This window comes from Erpetoichthys calabaricus, chromosome 3 (genome assembly GCF_900747795.2).
Source record: "Erpetoichthys calabaricus chromosome 3, fErpCal1.3, whole genome shotgun sequence".
In the NCBI taxonomy this organism is placed as follows: Eukaryota; Metazoa; Chordata; class Cladistia; order Polypteriformes; family Polypteridae; genus Erpetoichthys; species Erpetoichthys calabaricus.
Window position 1 is genome coordinate 88646267 of NC_041396.2, and position 18762 is coordinate 88665028.

Consider the following 18762-nt stretch of genomic DNA (forward strand, 5'->3'; position numbering starts at 1 on the left):
TATGCGATTATAGAGGTTAATTTCAGGCTTTTCTTGATCTGTTGTATACCTGATACGAAGCCTACCATGCATTCAAGATTCTGTTTTATCCACACGTTTGAACCTTTCAAAGCCCAAAGAACTAACTTCATGTGCTAGCAACTCTTAAGAAAACGAAAAGGTTCTTTGTCAAGCAGTGGTTCTACCATACAATCCAGTAAAGTGCCATTATATAACCTTTTTTTAGGTGCAAATAAAATGCACTTCATTTACTTTAGCATACTTATTTACTTATTTTTCATTCAAGTATGAGTTATTTTTGTTCATGCCAATGTTTTTTTTTGCCTTTGCTCCCAGGAAATATGTCTGTGTACATTTTGGATAACCTAACGCTGCCAAGCAGGAGCATTACTGTTGGGCTGGAGTCTGGGATGTGTCTTACATTCGTCAGCTTATTGGTAAGCATGCAAATTAATTTTCAATAAAAATCAAAATCTAATTTAATAAATCAGTCTGTTTGCACCATGCAGAGCGTGATAACATCATACAATGTATACAAAATTTAAATGTACTCTATAGATTTCATTTTTGAAAGTAACATACTTTACTAATAAATTATACCTTTTTAATTATTTCATAAATAAAAGCATAATCTATCTATCTATCTATCTATCTATCTATCTATCTATCTATCTATCTATCTATCTATCTATCTATCTATCTATCTATCTATCTATCTATCTATCTAATGGCTCACTTTAAACAATTGCCAGTCTCTAAGCTTTTCACTTGGACAGCCCCTCTACAGGGCCACAAAACAAGCGCCTGCACTTCAGAAGTCATAAAGTAACTGCACTGTAAAGGCATTCACTTATATATTTAATTTAGTAGTGTAAATAGCTTAAAATGCTAAATCATAACTTTAAATGCTGTGGCCATTCAAATTAACTGAATGAATACATCTGGGTGAAAAAAGGAAAATATCTGTGTAGGGGCCGCTTATACTGATGGGAGTCGTGGGGGAGGACATCCTCATCGGCATGCCAATCCAGAACATTCTCGGGATCAGTGCACAAGGCAACTGAGCTGAAGGAGTGTTCCTACGAAGCAAGGGATGTATGAAATACTGTATGTGGGGGTTGGGAGGGGGTTTGGCAAATGTAAGTTTACAGTTGTTCATATGGAAAAAGACATGCAGGTTATGGCTGCAGATTATAGATAGATAGATAGATAGATAGATAGATAGATAGATAGATAGATAGATAGATAGATAGATAGATAGATAGATAGATAGATAGATAGATAGATAGATAGATAGATAGATAGATAGATAGATAGATAGATAGATAGATAGATAGATAGATAGATAGATAGATAGAGAGCAATTTTCTAGACACTAAACTTTGCATAAACAGTATGGTAGCCACCAATGTGCAGCATCTACTTGGATGATGAGACAGCAGCATTTTTGCACCAGTTCTCTCACCACAAATTAGCTATTAGGTGGTGAAGATGTTATGTTATGTTATGTCATTCATACCCCCTTAATCTAATTCAGGATCATGGAGGTTGGAAGTCATTGCTATGATATTATATTAGGTGACTTTGAATATGGCGTGGATGTTGGTGATAGACAGGCTGGTCTGAGTATTTCAGAAACTTTGGATCAGCTGGGATTTTTATACACAACCATCTCTAGGTTTTACAGAGAATGATCTGATAAAGAGAAAATATATAGTGAGCAGCATTCTTTTAGGTGAAAATGCCTTGTTGATGCCAGAGGTCAGATGAGAATGGTTTAAGCTGATAGAAAGGCAACAGTAGCTCAAATAACCACTTGTTACAACTGAGGTGTTCAGTAGAGCATCTCTGAACCCACAACATGTTGAACCTTGAAGCAGATGAGCTACAGCAGCATGAGACCACATCAGGTGCCATTCCTGTCAGCTAAGATCAGGCAACTGAGGCTACAATTCACAAGGGCTCACCAAAGTTGGGTAACAGAAGATTGGAAAAATGTTGCCTGGTCTAATGAGTCTCGATTTCTATTGCAACATTCTGATGGTAGGGTCAGAAGTTGGTGTTCACAACATGAAATCATGGATCCGTCCTGCCTTGTATCAATGGTTCAGGTTGGTGGTGGTGGTGGTGTAATGGTGTGGAGAATATTTTCGTGACACACTTTGAGCCCATTAGTATTAACTGAGCATCGTTTAAATGCCACAGCCCACCTGAGCATTGTTGCTGACCATGTCCATCCCTTTATGACCACAGTGTACCCAACTTCTGATGGCTTCTTCCAGCAGGATAACGTGCCATGTCACAAAGCTCAAATCATCTCAAACTGGTTTCTTGAACATAACAATGAGTACACTGTACTGAAATGGCCTCCAAAGTCACCAGATCTCAATCCAACAGACCACTGCTGGGATGTGGTGGAATGGGAGACAAATCTGCAGCAACTGCATGATGCAATCTTGTCAATATGGACCAAAATCCCTGAGGAATGTTTCCAGCACCTTGCTGAATCTGTGCTATGAACAATTATGGAAGGCAAAAGGGGGGGGGGTCCCACTCGGTTTGAGCAAGGTGTCCCTAATAAAGTGGCCGGTAAAGATAATCCAACCCAAATGGACACTTGTTCTGACAAATTTGAATCTAAAACAAACAGTGTGGTGTAGAGTTTAAGACTTTGAACTTCATACCCTGAGGGTTTGTGGGTTCAAATCCTGTTGCTGACACTGTGTGACCAAGAGCAACTCACTTCATCTGCCTGTATTCCATTTTGAAAAAGAAATGTTGCCAGCTGTAACTCAAATGTTGTAAGTTGTCTTGGATAAAGACATTAGTCAACAGGCAATGTGGAACATGTTTACCAAACTTCTGTAGGGAATGTTTTTGTCTGTCATTATTTTTAAAAGATAACCATTTATAAAACAAGCGCCACCAAAATTCTGTTTACCTTTTCATTCAAGAGAGACAAGACAAAGCTACAAGAAACTCATGTGGATTTTTTTTGTTGACATAAAGCAAAACTAAATCTGAAAGTTTACAATGCTGGATGTGGAATGGAGCTTTGAAAGTATCCTCCTCACTTTTGACATGATTGTATAAAACTGATAGTTATTGTATAAACTGGACTTAGTTATTCATTCATTTGGTCACTAATTCTAAAAAAGGTTTGGAAAAGCCCCTTTAAGGTTCAGAGTAAGCGCCAGCCCAGGGTGAGAGGCCAGTCCATTTTACGGTATACTTATTGACATTATTTTGTCTCCTCTTAATCCCCATTTGCTTACACTGAGTGGAATCAACAAGTCAAGTCAAGTTGGGGAGCATGCACTGGTACAGTGCATTGCCGCACCCACTACATGGCGAAACAGCACGGGATCCTGGTTGGCAACCCCCCAAGGCAGACACACTGTCCAGTCCCACCCTCCGGAAATGACCCTCTATCTTCCACAGCCAGGTGTTACGTGGGCGACCCCTTGGCCTGGTCCAGCCACTCAGGTCCCTAACAATGAGGATCTTACAAGACGGTAAACACACCACATGGCCGTAGTGCTGTAACTGACGCTCCCTCACAATGCAGGTAATGTGCCTCATTTGGGACTCCATGAGAAACCACTCATTCGACACAAAGTCAAACCAATGATACCCAAGGATTTTCCAGAGAGACACAGTACTGAAGGAGTCCAGTCTTTGTCTCAGGTCACTGGATAGCGGCAATGTCTTACAACCAAATAGCAAGACAGGAAGCACCAGGACTCTAAAGACTTGTCCTTTTGCGCCACACACCCCTTTCCAGCGACCTCATGACCCCCCACTCTCTCCCAATCGGTCTACTGACTTCATAGGAAGAGTCACCAGAGACATGAATGTCACTGCCTAGGTAAGTAAACCTCTCAACAAGGTCGACACTCTCTCTGCAGACAGACACATTGCTGATGGCTGTGCCCAAGAGGCCATTAAAGGCCTGGGTCTTGGTTTTTCAACACCATAAATAATTACCTGTAGTTTAAACCCTGCAGTTCTGGAGTAAGAACATTCCATTTACCCTGTACTTTCTTTCGGATATCCATTTTTAATCTAGCATCCCATTTAATATTTGCCAATTTTAATAAATTTCAGGATTGAAGTGGTTGGTGTCTGTCCTGTCAGCATCAGGCAAAACTTAATGGAGTGCCAGTCCATCACAAGACACACTTATGCATAAATCCACACTCACTCATACAGGGTATATTTAGAGTTGCCAACTAATCTAAAAAGCACATCATTGGAATAGAACAGAAAATCTATGCGAACATGAGGAGAATGCTTAAACTCCATTGAGTGGCAGAGATCAGTTTCAAACCTAAGACTATGGCGCTGTGAGACAGCAGCAAAAAAAGCAGCACCATAGGGCAAATCCTGTACACAGTACTGTAGTTGTGGATTCACAATTATGTTATCTTGTAGCTTCAGCAAAAACTCCCTTTCCTTAGTTCAGCACTTTAACCATAGGGTTCAAAATATATGGCAGATGTGATCAGCTGCACATTTCTTTTCTGCAAAAAAGACAAAGCAGACACCCTAAGTTTGAGATTAGATGACCTCCAGGGATGACACTTACAAAAATCCTCCTGACTGTACTGAAAGCCATATTATATCAGGAAAGAGTTACACCACACATGCTTTATTTTTGTAGTCCAGTAAAATGTACTGAAAATACAACAAACAATTTCTGTAAGTGTAAGAATGGGCACTGATGATATGGGAATGTATTTGGGTTAGTGTCTCAGAGTTGTCAAAGACTAAGAGGTTGTCATATTTTCATTCAAAATCAGTATGGGAATAGATAGATAGATAGATAGATAGATAGATAGATAGATAGATAGATAGATAGATAGATAGATAGATAGATAGATAGATAGATAGATAGATAGATAGATAGATAGATAGATAGATAGATAGATAGATAGATAGATAGATAGATAGATAGATACTTTATTAATCCCCAAGGGGAAATTCACGGCAGCATACAGATAAAAACAATATTTATTAAAGAGCAATAAAAACGCAGTGTATGTTAAAAAAAAATAATAATCAGGAGCACTGTTCCGCTACTACTAAAATTTTAATTTAAACATTCACCCACTTCACATACTTTCTTTTTATATTTTAACCACTGGTGGTATGTGGAGTCTACTCATGCACCTTGCAGTTTTAAGATCTGAGCATGGGAAAGGTGCTATATACATAAAATGTATTATTATTATTAAGATTCGTAGCTCCTGTGTTAAATCCATGGAGGATACATAAGAAAAAAATCAACCTTTAAATCATCCTCAGAGATTGTCTTATTTAGGTAAAGTGGAAGCCTAAGGAATTCAGCATGGTCATTTTAATGAAGGACGGAAGGGAGGGTTCACTGTATAGAACTGTTCTTTATGTACAGTATGTATCAGTCTACTGTGAGCTTCTGCATATGGAACACATCCATGATTAAAAAAATGAAACAGGTGGAAGAAGCAGGTCCAAGCTACAATATTACTATATAAATGTAATGAATTATTATTATTATTATTATTACAAACCCCAGAAACTCCTTTTCACCCCCTCCTCTGCATTTATCATGCAGTTTATACAGGACATTCTGAAAACCACAACAAAGATAACAACACGATAAGTTACTCCAATGGAATGCTCAACAAAGGAGAAGTGTGATTATTTCAAAAAACGTTACTGCTGACTCCAAGTCTCTAACAGTAAATTGAGCTACAGCATATGCAAGTGACTGAATTTGAACGACCCATTTACAAGCATAGATGTAAACTGTCAAATGAATGGAGTAAGTGGACAGAGCTCAATATATAGAAGGCAATTAAAGAGACAAAAGTGAAGGACTGAAAATTACTCATCTCTTTTATGCTTCAAATCATTTGGATGATAGCCTTAGGAAGGAAAAATATCTACAATATAAAAATAACCTCACACGGCAGAGTTAAAACACTAAGAAGCTGTGAAATTAAAAGAGATCTGCTACTGGCAGGGATTGTTTCATGATCAAGCAATTGGGTTGGAACAAAATCCTGCAGCCCTCCAGGACCAACGTTTCTCACCCCTTGTCTAATGGAAGCCTGAGTTAGAATACTAGTTCTCAACGTTTAGCCCCTATGCCTTTTGGTTTTTGTCTAAACCCACGTTTTCTCTTACTAGACTCCTACAGTACCTCAATTACCTCAGTTTACCTCAATCTGCAGGTCAGGTCAAGTTGGAGAGTGTGCACTGGTACAGCACATTGCTGTACCCATCACACAATGAAACAGCTTGGGATCAGTTGCCAACCCTCCAGGCAGACATACACCACATGGCCATAGTGCTGTAACTGACACTCCCTCACAATGCAGGTAATGCGCCTCACTTGGGACTCCATGAACAACTGCTTGTTCAACACAAGGTCAAACCAGTGATACCCAAGGATTCACCAAAGAGACACAGTAGTGAAGGAGTCTAGTCTTCATCTCAGGTCACTAGATAGTGTCCATGTCTCGCAACCATATAGCAAGACAGGAAGCACCAGGATTCTAAAGACTTGTACCTTCATCCTTTTGCATAGATATCAGGAGCGACACACACCACTTTCCAGCAATATCATGATCACCCCATGCTCTCTCAGTCAATCTACTGACTTCATGGGAAGAGTCACCAAAGACATGAATGTCACTGCCAAGGTAAGTAAACCTCTCGAGAAGGTCAACACTCTCTCAGCAGACAGACACACTGCTGATGGTTGTACCCAAGAGGTCATTAAAGGCCTTAATCTTGGTTTCCATCCAGGACACTCGCAAGCCCAGACACTCAGACTCCTCACTCTGTCTCTTGAGCGCACCGATCAGAACCTCCATTGACTCCACGAAGATCACACCATTGATCATTGAGCATTTCTTCACCAACAGATGCCCCACAGCTGCTGGACCCCACAACCCTGCCCAGCACCCAGTCCATGCAAGCATTTAACCGAGCAAGAACACATCCCTGAAAAGCCCCAGAATCAGCTGGGAAAAAAACGCAGAGGTTCTACCTCCACTCTGCACAGCACTCACAATACCAGTGTACAGACCAGCCATGACATCCAGCAACCCAGGGGGATTCTGCAGTGTCGCAGGATGTTCCACAGAGCAGCTCAATCAACTGAGTCGAACACTGTACAGACAAAGGCTGCAAAGAAACTGCAGATATTTATGTTTGCACTCAATGAGAATCCTCAGTGCCAGGATGTGGTGTAGATAATAGATCTCTTAGGTGTAAAACCGGACTGCTTCGGTCACTGATTGGTGAGCAGGTGATCATGGATCCTATTGAGGAAGACCCTTACCTGGCACAGAGAGCAGTGTTATCCCCTTGTAGTTGCCCCAATCCAGGCGATCACCATTCCCTTTCTAAATAGGGAAAACAAGTCCTGTTTTCCAGTCAGTTAGGAAGACACCCATCTCCTAAATGGAAGCAAAGATTGCTTGCAATGCCAGGAGAAATCCCTTACCACCAGCCTGGAAAAGTTCACCTCGGATACCATAGATCCCTGCAGCCTTCTTTATCCTCAGCTAGTTCACCACCTGTGCAATTTCAGTGAGACTGGGTGGTTCACAGCTAATTGGAGGATCTTCCTTAAGAACTGTGGACCCAGAGATATCCAACAACCCAGCCAGAGGATCAGCTTTAAATAGCTGCTCAAACTAGCCAGCCCAGCAAGTCACAACTGCAATGTCATCCGTAAGGACTGTTCCACCAGCTGCCCTGACTGTGACTCTCTGAGAAACAGTTTTGGATTTGTGCAATGCTTCGATTTCTCTGTAATCAGGACTTGAGTCACTAGACCATAGATGGTATGTCACTTGCTCACAGATTCCTTTAACAAATGCCTCCTTATCTGCCCTCAGAGTCCTCTCAGCCATCCTTCTCAGTTCCCGGTATAGACCAGAGTTGCCATCCATTCATGCACTGTGACTCTTCTTGATAATACCTAGGGCACCCTCTGAGATAAAAAACCTCCTTCTGGGAACACCAACATAGCCCTCAGCAACCTTAAGGGTTTTGTTACGGAAGGTCACCCACATCACATTAGGGTTGTCAATCGCACACAAATCTGCAAGCTGCATGCAGACTCATTAGAAACAGTCTGATCTTGGAGTCTGGCCAGGTCCAGCCTCATTCTCAAACTAGGTGGTAGCCTACTACTCTGAACCTTCAGAGTAACAACAAGAAGTCTGTGGTCAGAATTCACAAACTGGGCACTTCTGTAGACCCTGCAGATCTGTAAGATCCTCCAGCGTCTGCCCACGATGATTTGATCAATCTTCTTCACCGCACCACCAGTATTTAAGTACCAAATCCAACGATGCGGCTCAGGGTGCTGGAACCAGGATCCAGCGATCCACAGCCCATGACCTTTTGTAAAGTCAAGGAACATGGATCCACTTTCACCATGGTCACCAGACCTATGGGGACTGACACAATCCTCATAGCCTGCCCTGTCAGTGCCAGTGATCGCATTGAAGTCGCCCATGACGAGAGGAGTGTCACCTCATGGACACCCATCAACCAAGGAGCAAAGTTGTGAATAAAATGTCTCCCAAGCTATCACTCAATTTACAACCATCTAGAAAATTAAACTGGTTATGCTGTATTTTAAATGAACAATGCTTGAATGTAAATGTTAGATGGGTAAGAACACATTGTTTTCCCTTTTGAATATTTTTCATTGTTCAATATTCTGGATATTTAGAAAATTATTTACTAACAAACACAAGGGGGTAACATTTGAGTAGCTTCCCCTTTTGGAGTCATTTGAGTTGGTGTCTGCTCTGTTCAACATGAAGGCTCTGTATTCAGATACAATTAAGAAAGTAAGTAAGTAATAAAATAAAAACCTAGTAATCACTTAAAGATACAGAAAAAAAAACAAATTATATCTTAATTTTCTGTAAGTGTAAATCTTACACTTTTACACTTTTCTAATGCAAAATGAAAGGAAAACATGGATTAGTTAATTAAACAATGAGATCATATAAAGGTAACAATGACTGACTGATTGAGAAACTTGTCGGAATAAAAACTGGCAGCAACAGGGGGTCCTGAGGACTGAACATGGAGAACCACTGAGTTAGAGGACTTGGCCTCTGTCTATGTGAAAAACAACTCATTCACAGTTTTGATTGGGCGCACTTGTTTTTCTCAAGAGACAATGATAGGCATGTATGTGAGTGACACGTCTGTCTAGGATGTTACAAATCGAATCTGGATGAATGACTCCTCAGTGTAGCTTACATGACACCAGAATATATGAAAGGATACACACTCATAGCCCTGGACAGGATTGTCACAAGGACAAGAAGCAGAGGATGATTGATGCATTTGTCGGATGGTAATTACGGACTATATAGCAACAAACATGTAATTCATTGTGGGCTAAAAGTCAGTGTTACAACACAAACCAGTAGCCTCAAGCTACACTTGCAAGTTCTAATGCAACGTCTCACTCACACCTCATTGTAGTGAAGACTTCTCTGAGGTTGAGAAAGACTGTGGTGGGCAGCTGAGTGGCTCGACTCCTGTTCAACGATGAGTCTCATTTGGGACAAATTGATGAGTAAAGACAGAAAAAATGGAGGAAAGGGTTTTCTAGAAACTGTTTACACCACCGGCACATTAGGTTGTCATTTGAAATGCTGTAGTATATCACAGCAGATCCCATTTAATTATCAATGAGGTCACTGTGCCTACTCAACAGTTTGGTGGCCAACCCTGCTGTCACTCTTTCATGGTCACCTGCAGGCAATGAGGGTTTTCAGTACAATACTTAAGAGTCACACATTTCTTTCTTTAAAGTGCTAATGCCAAAAGTTCATGTGAAGAGTGAGAATGTGTATTAGAAGATTGCATTCAACAGTTTTTAGAGAAAATGGGTTTTTTGTGTAAATTTTACTAAGTGCAAGTTTTTCTTTACTTTTTCAGCTACTGAATTTTTCCGAGGCAACATACTTTCCCAAAAATAGGTTATTTATTTTCATACCTAATTCCAAGCCCTCATACACCCAGCATAATATACTGTAGGTGGCAAGTGACTAAACAGCACTTTTCTTGACTTCTACTTTGCACATGCAAGGGACTGTAAGGACATGTATCACAACAACAACAGCAACATTTATTTATATAGCACATTTTCATACAAACAAATATAGCTCAAAGTGCTTTACATGATGAAAAAAGAGAAAAATAAAAAATAAAAATTAAAATAAGAGAACACTAATTAACATAGAATAAAAGTAAGGTCCAATGGCCAGGGAGGACAGAAAAAACAAAAAAAAACTCCAGACTACTGGAGAAAAAATAAAATCTGCAGGGGTTCCAGGCCATGAGACCACCCAGCCCCTTCTAGACATTCTAATAATAATAATAATTCTTTGCATTTATATAGCGCTTTTCGCACTACTCAAAGCGCTCAGCAATTGCAGGTTAAGGGCCTTTCTCAAGGGCCCAACAGACCAGAGTCCCTATTGGCATTTACAGGATTCAAACCGCCAACCTTCCGATTGTCAGTGCAGATCCCTAGCCTCACCTAACATACATGACCTCAATCAGTCCTCATTGTATTCAGGGTTATGATGGAAGGATTTGATGATGACGGTCACATGGACTTTTGGTTTTTAATCACATCTTCACTATCTTCATTATCAGAACATGAATCTTGAGTAAATAAGAATATGGGCATATTTTTTCTGTTGTTTTGTTCTTCACTCATACATTATATTGGAATAGAATGGATGGAATGTTTTAGATAGCAGTAAAGACTGACAAAAAGACAGTAGCAGCATGTGGTGGCTGATCTTTATAACATCTGATTGTCATTTTTGTGTATGCACACTAGTCTAATAAATGATTTGATAACCACAACACCCTTCTTACCTCTCTTACCATCTGTCTTTGGGTTATTCTGGCAGGTTTTTGGCTATAGAAAGGATCTTGTGCCTGAGCTGCAGCTCTAGCTTATTTGTTAGACCAAAAAGAGACTTGTCTCATGGCTGGAAAAATGATTCAGTGTTTGCAGTAAGCAATATGCTTTTCATAGTGCAAGCTTAAATATTTTCATGTGTTTATAAAGGCAGCTATGTAAACAGTACATATGTAAATTGTGAAAATGTCACACATTTAAATATCGCACATTTATCTATGTAATTATCACAGAGACTTACTGATTACTGGTTATAACTACTACTCACTATAGATACTTACTGGGGCCATCTCAGTAAAGTGCTGTTCATTCTGCTACATGATCTCTATTTATAATGCTTTGCACCCAGACCTGCTCTTAGGCTACTTTTCTTTGGCCAGAAGGTGACATCTTGTCAGTCCTCTTAGACTGACATCGATTGAAAGTCTTTTTCCAAGTCACCCACTACACTAACATGAGATGAGCCTTATTGACAGGGTATCTTTACCCACACTGAATTCAGGACTTGCTCTCTTGGGCTCTTTCCTCATGTGTCTCCTTGCAGGGATTGTCCCTATACTGGACCCTCTTTCTCTTAATGAGAAACTTGCTGCACTTTACAGTTACATGTAATCTGTGATGAAGAAGTGGTTGGAGGGTTGAACTTCAATGGTAAATATCTCAGGTTCACATCGTGGAATGGCATTGACTATGAAAGGCAGTATATAAAATGCCCTGAAATGGGGGAGGGAGAGAGAGAGAGAGAGGTTAGGAGCACGTGCTGATACAGCGCATTGCCGCACCCACCACATGACAAACCAACTCAGGATCCCAGATGGAATGAGGTTTTTTATGGTGACCGGACTGCCAATTCTGCCACCAACCCTACATGGGCCTACATGGCTGCATACATGGGCTGGATGCAGATTAACATCATACCCAGGACAGAGGGCCTTGCTCAAGGGCCCAACGAAGTAGAGTCACTTTTGGCATTTACGGGATTTGAACCAGCAACCTTCCGATTGTAGTGCAAATCCCTACCTCAGAGCCACCACTCCGCCCCATGAAATGGGGGGACCATGTAAAAAAAGTGCTGTAATTTCTACACAGTGTAACCAAAATATATGCAAATATCCTTAAATTAAAGTCTGCAATTTACATTTTTGTTACATCTGAATGGTTTGATATATAATTTTAAACTAAGAAGCAAAGGAGTAAATCAAGGAAAAATATGTCTTTGTCCCAAACATTATGGAGGGCACTGTAAAATAACATGTAGCTGAATGTAGCTGAAGCTTTTATCCAAAACAACTTATAAATTACAGCAGTAATAATTATTATCTTCCTATTTAGATAACAGAAGTGTTCACCATTGAGGTGACCTGCTAAGGGTCACTAATGTACGCATTCCCTAAGGGTCACTTAAAGTGTCAGAGACTGAAGCAGTAACGGTGACGTTTTCCCTGCAGCACCTTAGCCACTGTTATGACCCTTTACTTTTCTTTACTTGAATGCAGTTTTTTTTTTCTGTACATTTTATCTCTCTATTGGGTTTTGCAACGTGTTTTATATTACTAAAATAAACTGGCATCATTTTGGACACTATATTTTTTCTCCTTGGTGTCACCATTTTGGAGCTTTTGTTGTAACAATGCCAGGATGATATAAGCTTTGCAATAAGATAAATGTTCTGCAATGAAGACCCTGCTCTGTCAGAGAGACAGCGGATAAGTCTTTAAAAGTTTTTATGTTTTCTTGTTTTCGTTCTCTCTGTGTAGTAACTGGGTAGGGCGTCAGCAGTTTAAAGTAAGTTGGAATCAAAAGATGGATCATACATGTAATAACCAGCTAAGGTCGTAACCAGGAGTCCAGGAATCAAATAAACAAAGGCCAGGATGTGAGACAAAATCAAAGATCAAGAAATACACCAAAAGCATAAATACAGCGGAGTATTTCACACAGCTAAAGCCAAAATATAAGTGTTATGATATGATAATGTTATAAATATATTGCAGTTTTTTGGGGGTTTTTTTGCGCAGTCAGGTTCATGTAAGAATTTTGAAGGTTGCTGAATCTTATTTTGATAACATTTTAATGTTAACACTTTTATTTAATGATGTTTAAAATATTTTAACATTTTAAGTAATGCCATTTTGTCTTCTTTTGGTGCCCCCATTTTGAGTTTTATGTGTGTACTGTTGCTAGCCATGTTGCTATGCAGGACGACTAGAGGTCATGACCTGTGATGTCATGAGCTTAAAGGTATACAAGCCAACTCAAAGGATATCCTAATTATGGATTAAAATCTTTAATGGCTAGTGCATTTTGTATATCAATCTTTTGGTTACGACTTAGTGCTTTGTTTTCTTTTGGCTTTTATTTTTGGTATTTTGCTTAGGCTTAATGACAGACCGGTTCAGCTTCCTGGTTTTGAATCTCCTGATTCTTTCTCATTAAAAAAAAGATATTTTATATTATAAGATATAATAAGATAAAGCTGAAAAAAATATATGATAAACTTTGGATTACTATACTCTGGTGATAGACTTTTTTGATGATGAATTTTTTTGAGTTCAAGTTTGGTTTCTGTCTTGGGTTTGGCAAAAGAATCGTCTGACATTTTGGTTATTGTACGTTGCATTCTACTTTTGATTTTGTTTCATTTAGTGGTCTGTCTCATTAAATATAACCTCTCTGAGGCAGTATAGCTGCTAGGCCACATTGCCTTCATTTATGTTCTTGTTCATTTCATATTGTATTTTTACATATTCCAAAATGTTAAAGTGATATTAGCGTTGCTTTATTCCTCTGTTTTTATCTTGGACCTCAAATCCTGCCAGTTATCAACACATTTTTTGTATTAAGGTCCTGGAGACATATTTGACTCTCATGCATCAGGCACAATTAAAATGTTTTCTCTCTTTCCACAAAACATCATAAAATTGGACTGATGTCACTCCCAGCTGTGTTTACATGCTTGCTATCCAAGCTCACAACTATTTGACCCACAGGCATATTTCATACCTGTACTGCTAACCCACTAGCTCTATAATGCAAAGTTTCAAACCAAAATGAAATCCTTTTTTTACAGGACCTATGTTATCTAATGCTGACTTTTCCATTGTGATTTATGACCTACGCACTAAAGACCTTTCTCTTAATACCTACAGAGGTCCCACCATCCTAACGTTTTAATCCAAACTGAAGTTCAGCCTCTTGCAGGTTGTACTTTAAAGCCAATATTGCTCAAGAAGTGACAGATTTTATTCACTCTCTTTGTCTTGTCTTGGCCTCTCTTCTCATCTTACCTTCAGCTTAACTATCTAATCCTCTTTAATAAAATCCCTGTGTGCGTCCATGTGTCCGTGTGTGTCTTCTGGTGAAGTGCGCATGTGCGGCGCACGGTGCGATGCTTCAAAGGCCGCCTGACGCGTCACACAAGACAGAGAGGGCGGGACCTATAAAATATCGCGCGGCTGATCCAATCGGATTTCGGTAAATGAGGTAAGACCTGAAACATAACACACGAAAAATCCAATCGGGTACTGAGACGCAGAGACCAGCTTCCCCAAAGAGGTGGGATTAGTGTTTGTTGTTCACTTTGAGGATGTCAGATTTGCGAATAACAAAGTTGGCCGTGTAAAGTGTTTTCCTAAATATACTAATTTTCATATTACAATAGGATGACTTGTAAAAGTAGATTTATTTTCGCACACATAAAATCCGTTGCTGGGGAGACGTCATACATACAATAATCAGCTGCACGCAAGCACAGATTAAAATACTTGCTGGAAAGACGTATTACTGTGAGAGAAAATTAAAGGCACACAATACAGTGACGCATATTACAGCCACATACAAGCCAGTATTACTGTAACAGAAAATAGACAGTCCTTTGCCATTTAATATAGACTGTTCCTACTAATGTTTATGCACTACTGTTCTAGCGCCCGTTATTGTAACGGGCTTAATGTCTAGTATTTTTATATTATGCTACTTGTAAAGCATAGTTTGTAACAGTAATATCATTGCTGTCCAAATCACTAGTGATAATATAACAAAATTAACATTTATTTCTATATCTCATGTTCATATAAAGGTTGTAGCTCAAAGTGCTTTGCAAGATGTCAAAGAAAACAAATTAAAATTAGATAAGAATAATAAAGAATAAATAGAATGCAAAATAAATAGTACACACTTACATAAGATAGATATATAATTAAGAGGAGTAGAGTCCTTAAATGTGAGATTGTTTTTTAAGTCTCTAAAGAAGACAAAATATGAATATACTGTAATATATGTTGTCACACACATGCGAGTAGGAGGCAGCTGAAGGGCTTAAGTAATAGTAATACCACATCCGACCAGGGGGCGGCAGGGTGCACTAACTGTCTTTCTCAGTTCTCTGCAGACCATTCCCGAGAAATCCTGCCAGGTTCCGGCCCCCTCGATGACGTCACTTCCTGGTCCGGCCCCCTAGATGACGCCATTTCCTATGTGGACCTTTAAAGAGGCCATTTTACCACCAATAAATCAGTTCTGTTTTGGACTCAGTATTGCGAACATCGCTGTCAACTTAAAAAACCTTTTGCATCCAGGGATATTATACGGGTGGCTGCCCCAAACCTTTTTATGATGTCTGGTCTGTGTTTTTATCACAATGTAGTCACACACACATAAGTAGGGGGCACTCTCTGGGCTTGTGCACTGACTGTAATTTCTCCCCTGGACAAGAGATGGTTCTGTCATTCACATCTTATGTCATTTTCTTTCATCTACACACCAGAGAATCTGAGACTTGATGACTTCCTTTAGAGGAAGAACCATCATAATGGCCACGACTACCAGACACACAACAATCACATTAATGGATTCACGTCTGAAATACGTTTCTACCTTTTTTGTATTTCTTCAACTCTTGCTACTTTTCTTTCAGTATATGGACAACATTGTCAGGTGCCCGAAAACTTTATTTGTGATTTGTGTCACGTCTTATATTTTACAGTATATATATATATATATATATATATATATATATATATATATATATATATATAAGGTAATATATATATGCCGTATACTATATATATGTGTGAGTGTGTATGTGTGTTTTTTAAATTTAGGGCAGGCACAATAAGTAGGATTTTAGAAATAACACCAGCATATAATATTTTTAAAGTAATTTGGATATGGGTATCAAAGGGACAAAAGTTAAACTAAATTATTGAGTCTTCTGTTGGGAACCAATGGTCGAGTTGGATGTTGGATGTGTGCCTCCAGCATTTTGCAAACATGACTTAGCTGTGTCATAAGAGAGACTGAGGAGAGGCCCCTTCAGTATCTGACTTAACACTGTAACACATTTGTGGGCAGCTTAAAGTGGACTGGCTAAAGCATGTTTCAATATTTTTCTATTGGTTGTGGCCTTGCTTTTCCCACTAATCATTGTAATGTACTTGAATTTGATTGAAGGCTCCCATAGTTTCCACAGTAAACACTCATCCAAACCAACCTTTTAACCAGAGGCTGACCACTGTCTACACATGAATTCCAAGTCTATTGACAATTCTTTTTTCTGTACTCAATTTCTGAATCTGAATTAACCTAAATGTTGAAAAATGTTGCAATGACTCTGTGTCCTTAGCGATAGAATGTATTTTCTGTTGTATTTTTTTTAGATAGATATCTTAAATAATAGCTAGCTAACTGTCTGTTTATCTTTTGTTGTCTGGTTTAATTAGCATTTTTGCAGGTTAGGAAACAGCAGTCATATCATTTTGAAATCTAGACAAGTTTTGTAATCTGTTTGAGCTCCGAATGTATAAACATTTTCATTTCTTCAATGTGGGAAATGAGATAACAGTCTATCATTGTCTGGGAAATCAAAAATAATAGAAGCCTCAAGGGGCAAGAGCTGGCTCCCACAGTGACGCACTATATGTTTTTATGTTCTGGCATAATGACACCTTTTATTGGCTAACTAAAAAGATTATTATCATTTATTGATTACATTTTGCCTGAAGAAGGGGCCTGAGTTGCCTCGAAAGCTTGCATATTGTAATCTTTTTAGTTAGCCAATAAAAGGTGTCATTTTGCTTGACTTCTCACTACATTCATAATGGCTAACACGGTACAACACCCTAGTACTATGTTCTGGCCCTTAATGGGTATCATAGATGCCTGCCATATAGTGTATGAAAAGCTTTTTAAAATGGCGGTTATCATGAAAAGTGGTATAGAAAGTGTTTTGATTCACCTTGATTAAGGTGTTGTTTGGAATGTGAATTTCAGCCATTGTAAAACTCTGGGGCTGAGATGCCCCCTGCTAAAGGAGGTAGGATGTCATCACCTTGTTTCACGGCATATTCCTTGTTTTGTGTCTCCTGCCTGCTGATATATTATCAATTTTTGCTTAAATCTTAATAGCATTTTCTTTGGATGGCTTTGTGAAGCAGTTTATGCCTCTTACATTGAAAGATGTTATATATGATTTAAAAGCCGTGTCAGTAGTTCAGCTGAAGGAGCCTTGTGGCTTAGGCTTCGACCGAGAGCTGCTAAGTCTCTGACCCTTGTCTCCCTATGTGACCCTGGCAAACTGTTGTATTAAAACATCCACTTTAAAATATAAAAAAAGAAAGAAAAGAAAAGAAATGTCTTGTTCTGATCATGAGAATATAAGAGAAGTACACTACAATGGAATGGTTTTCACCATGTAAAGTGCTGTAAATAATATACATTTTTTCATTCATATTTTTATAACACCTGTCCAAATGTGTGCCACATACACAACAATACTTATACAGATTAGATTTACTGATACTGTAAGTGTTTATGTCTTATTTGTTCATTATTTGTGTACAGTAGTGAAGTGGCTATAAGTTTTGAAAGTACTGTATAACTTACAGTTTTCATTTTAGCATCTAAGCTTGAAAGTGGCGAACAACTATGGAAAGAAGCCTAGATAGTGACAGTCCTTGCCAAGGCACGGTGCTGAAGTGCAGATCTCGCTAGCTTTCAATGAAGCAGAAGGAATAGTGTCTCTTGCCACATTAAACCGTTTCATTTTTGATATTTTTTACACAGCAGCTGTTATTGGTGGGATACAGTTATTGGGTTTGTTGTTCTAAGTAAACCATCTAGGTGGACATCCTTGGTCCCATTGCTTTCAGCTGAACCTAAACTTACTGATGGAAAAGTCTGGTCAAGAAGGCCCATCTGATCCAGTAAGGCGTTTCTCAAGACATTTTACTAGGTAAGGTGGTGGCGGAAGGGGTGAAAGAAACAGAAAAGAGACAGAGAGAAAGAGAAAGAAAAATAAAATGAAATGTTTACCTTTGTCAAGCATGCAGTTTGGTGTTTTCGCATCAGAAGGCTGGGTAATGTCTTTAAATGTGAATGCACAAATGTACAAATTAGCAATTGAAAAATAAAAAAAAAAGAAAAGAAAAGAAACGATAAGGTGCTCTCTGTCCCCTCTAGTGAGGTGCAGCTTTCAACGGCTGCAGAATGAAGCCGCTGTGACTGGAGGTTGGCCCTTTTTTTTTTTTTTTGTTCTTGCAGGAAATGAGAGCAAACCGCACAACTTCAAGCCATGTTCCTCTATCTCACAGGCGCACATGCTGTCCTGCTGGTGATGTCATGACTGATTACGCTGTTCAACTGGGGCCGGTCTTGTGGTTTGGGGACACTGTGGCGTTGGTGTATGGGGGTTAAGCTTACTTGGTTTTTGTTATGGACACTTTATCTTTGGTTTCATTATTCTTTTCAGACACACCTAGTGTCCTAGGCTGGTCACGTGCTTTTTGAGACGTTCAAAA

General features: G+C 39.2%; 1 protein-coding gene across 2 annotated transcripts in view; it reads right to left on the minus strand.

Annotated features, from left to right (window-relative positions):
• The window catches only part of LOC114648192 (TRAF3-interacting JNK-activating modulator), an 84282-nt gene extending 65793 nt beyond the window's left edge, over positions 1-18489 (minus strand). Inside the window, exon 1 of one of the 2 annotated variants that reach the window (XM_028797079.2) lies at positions 18278-18489. The gene's annotated coding sequence lies outside the window, so the exon portion shown is untranslated. The remainder of the gene's footprint in view (positions 1-18277) is intronic. The other variant, XM_028797077.2, reaches the window with a different exon arrangement.
• Positions 18490-18762: the final 273 nt, after the last annotated feature.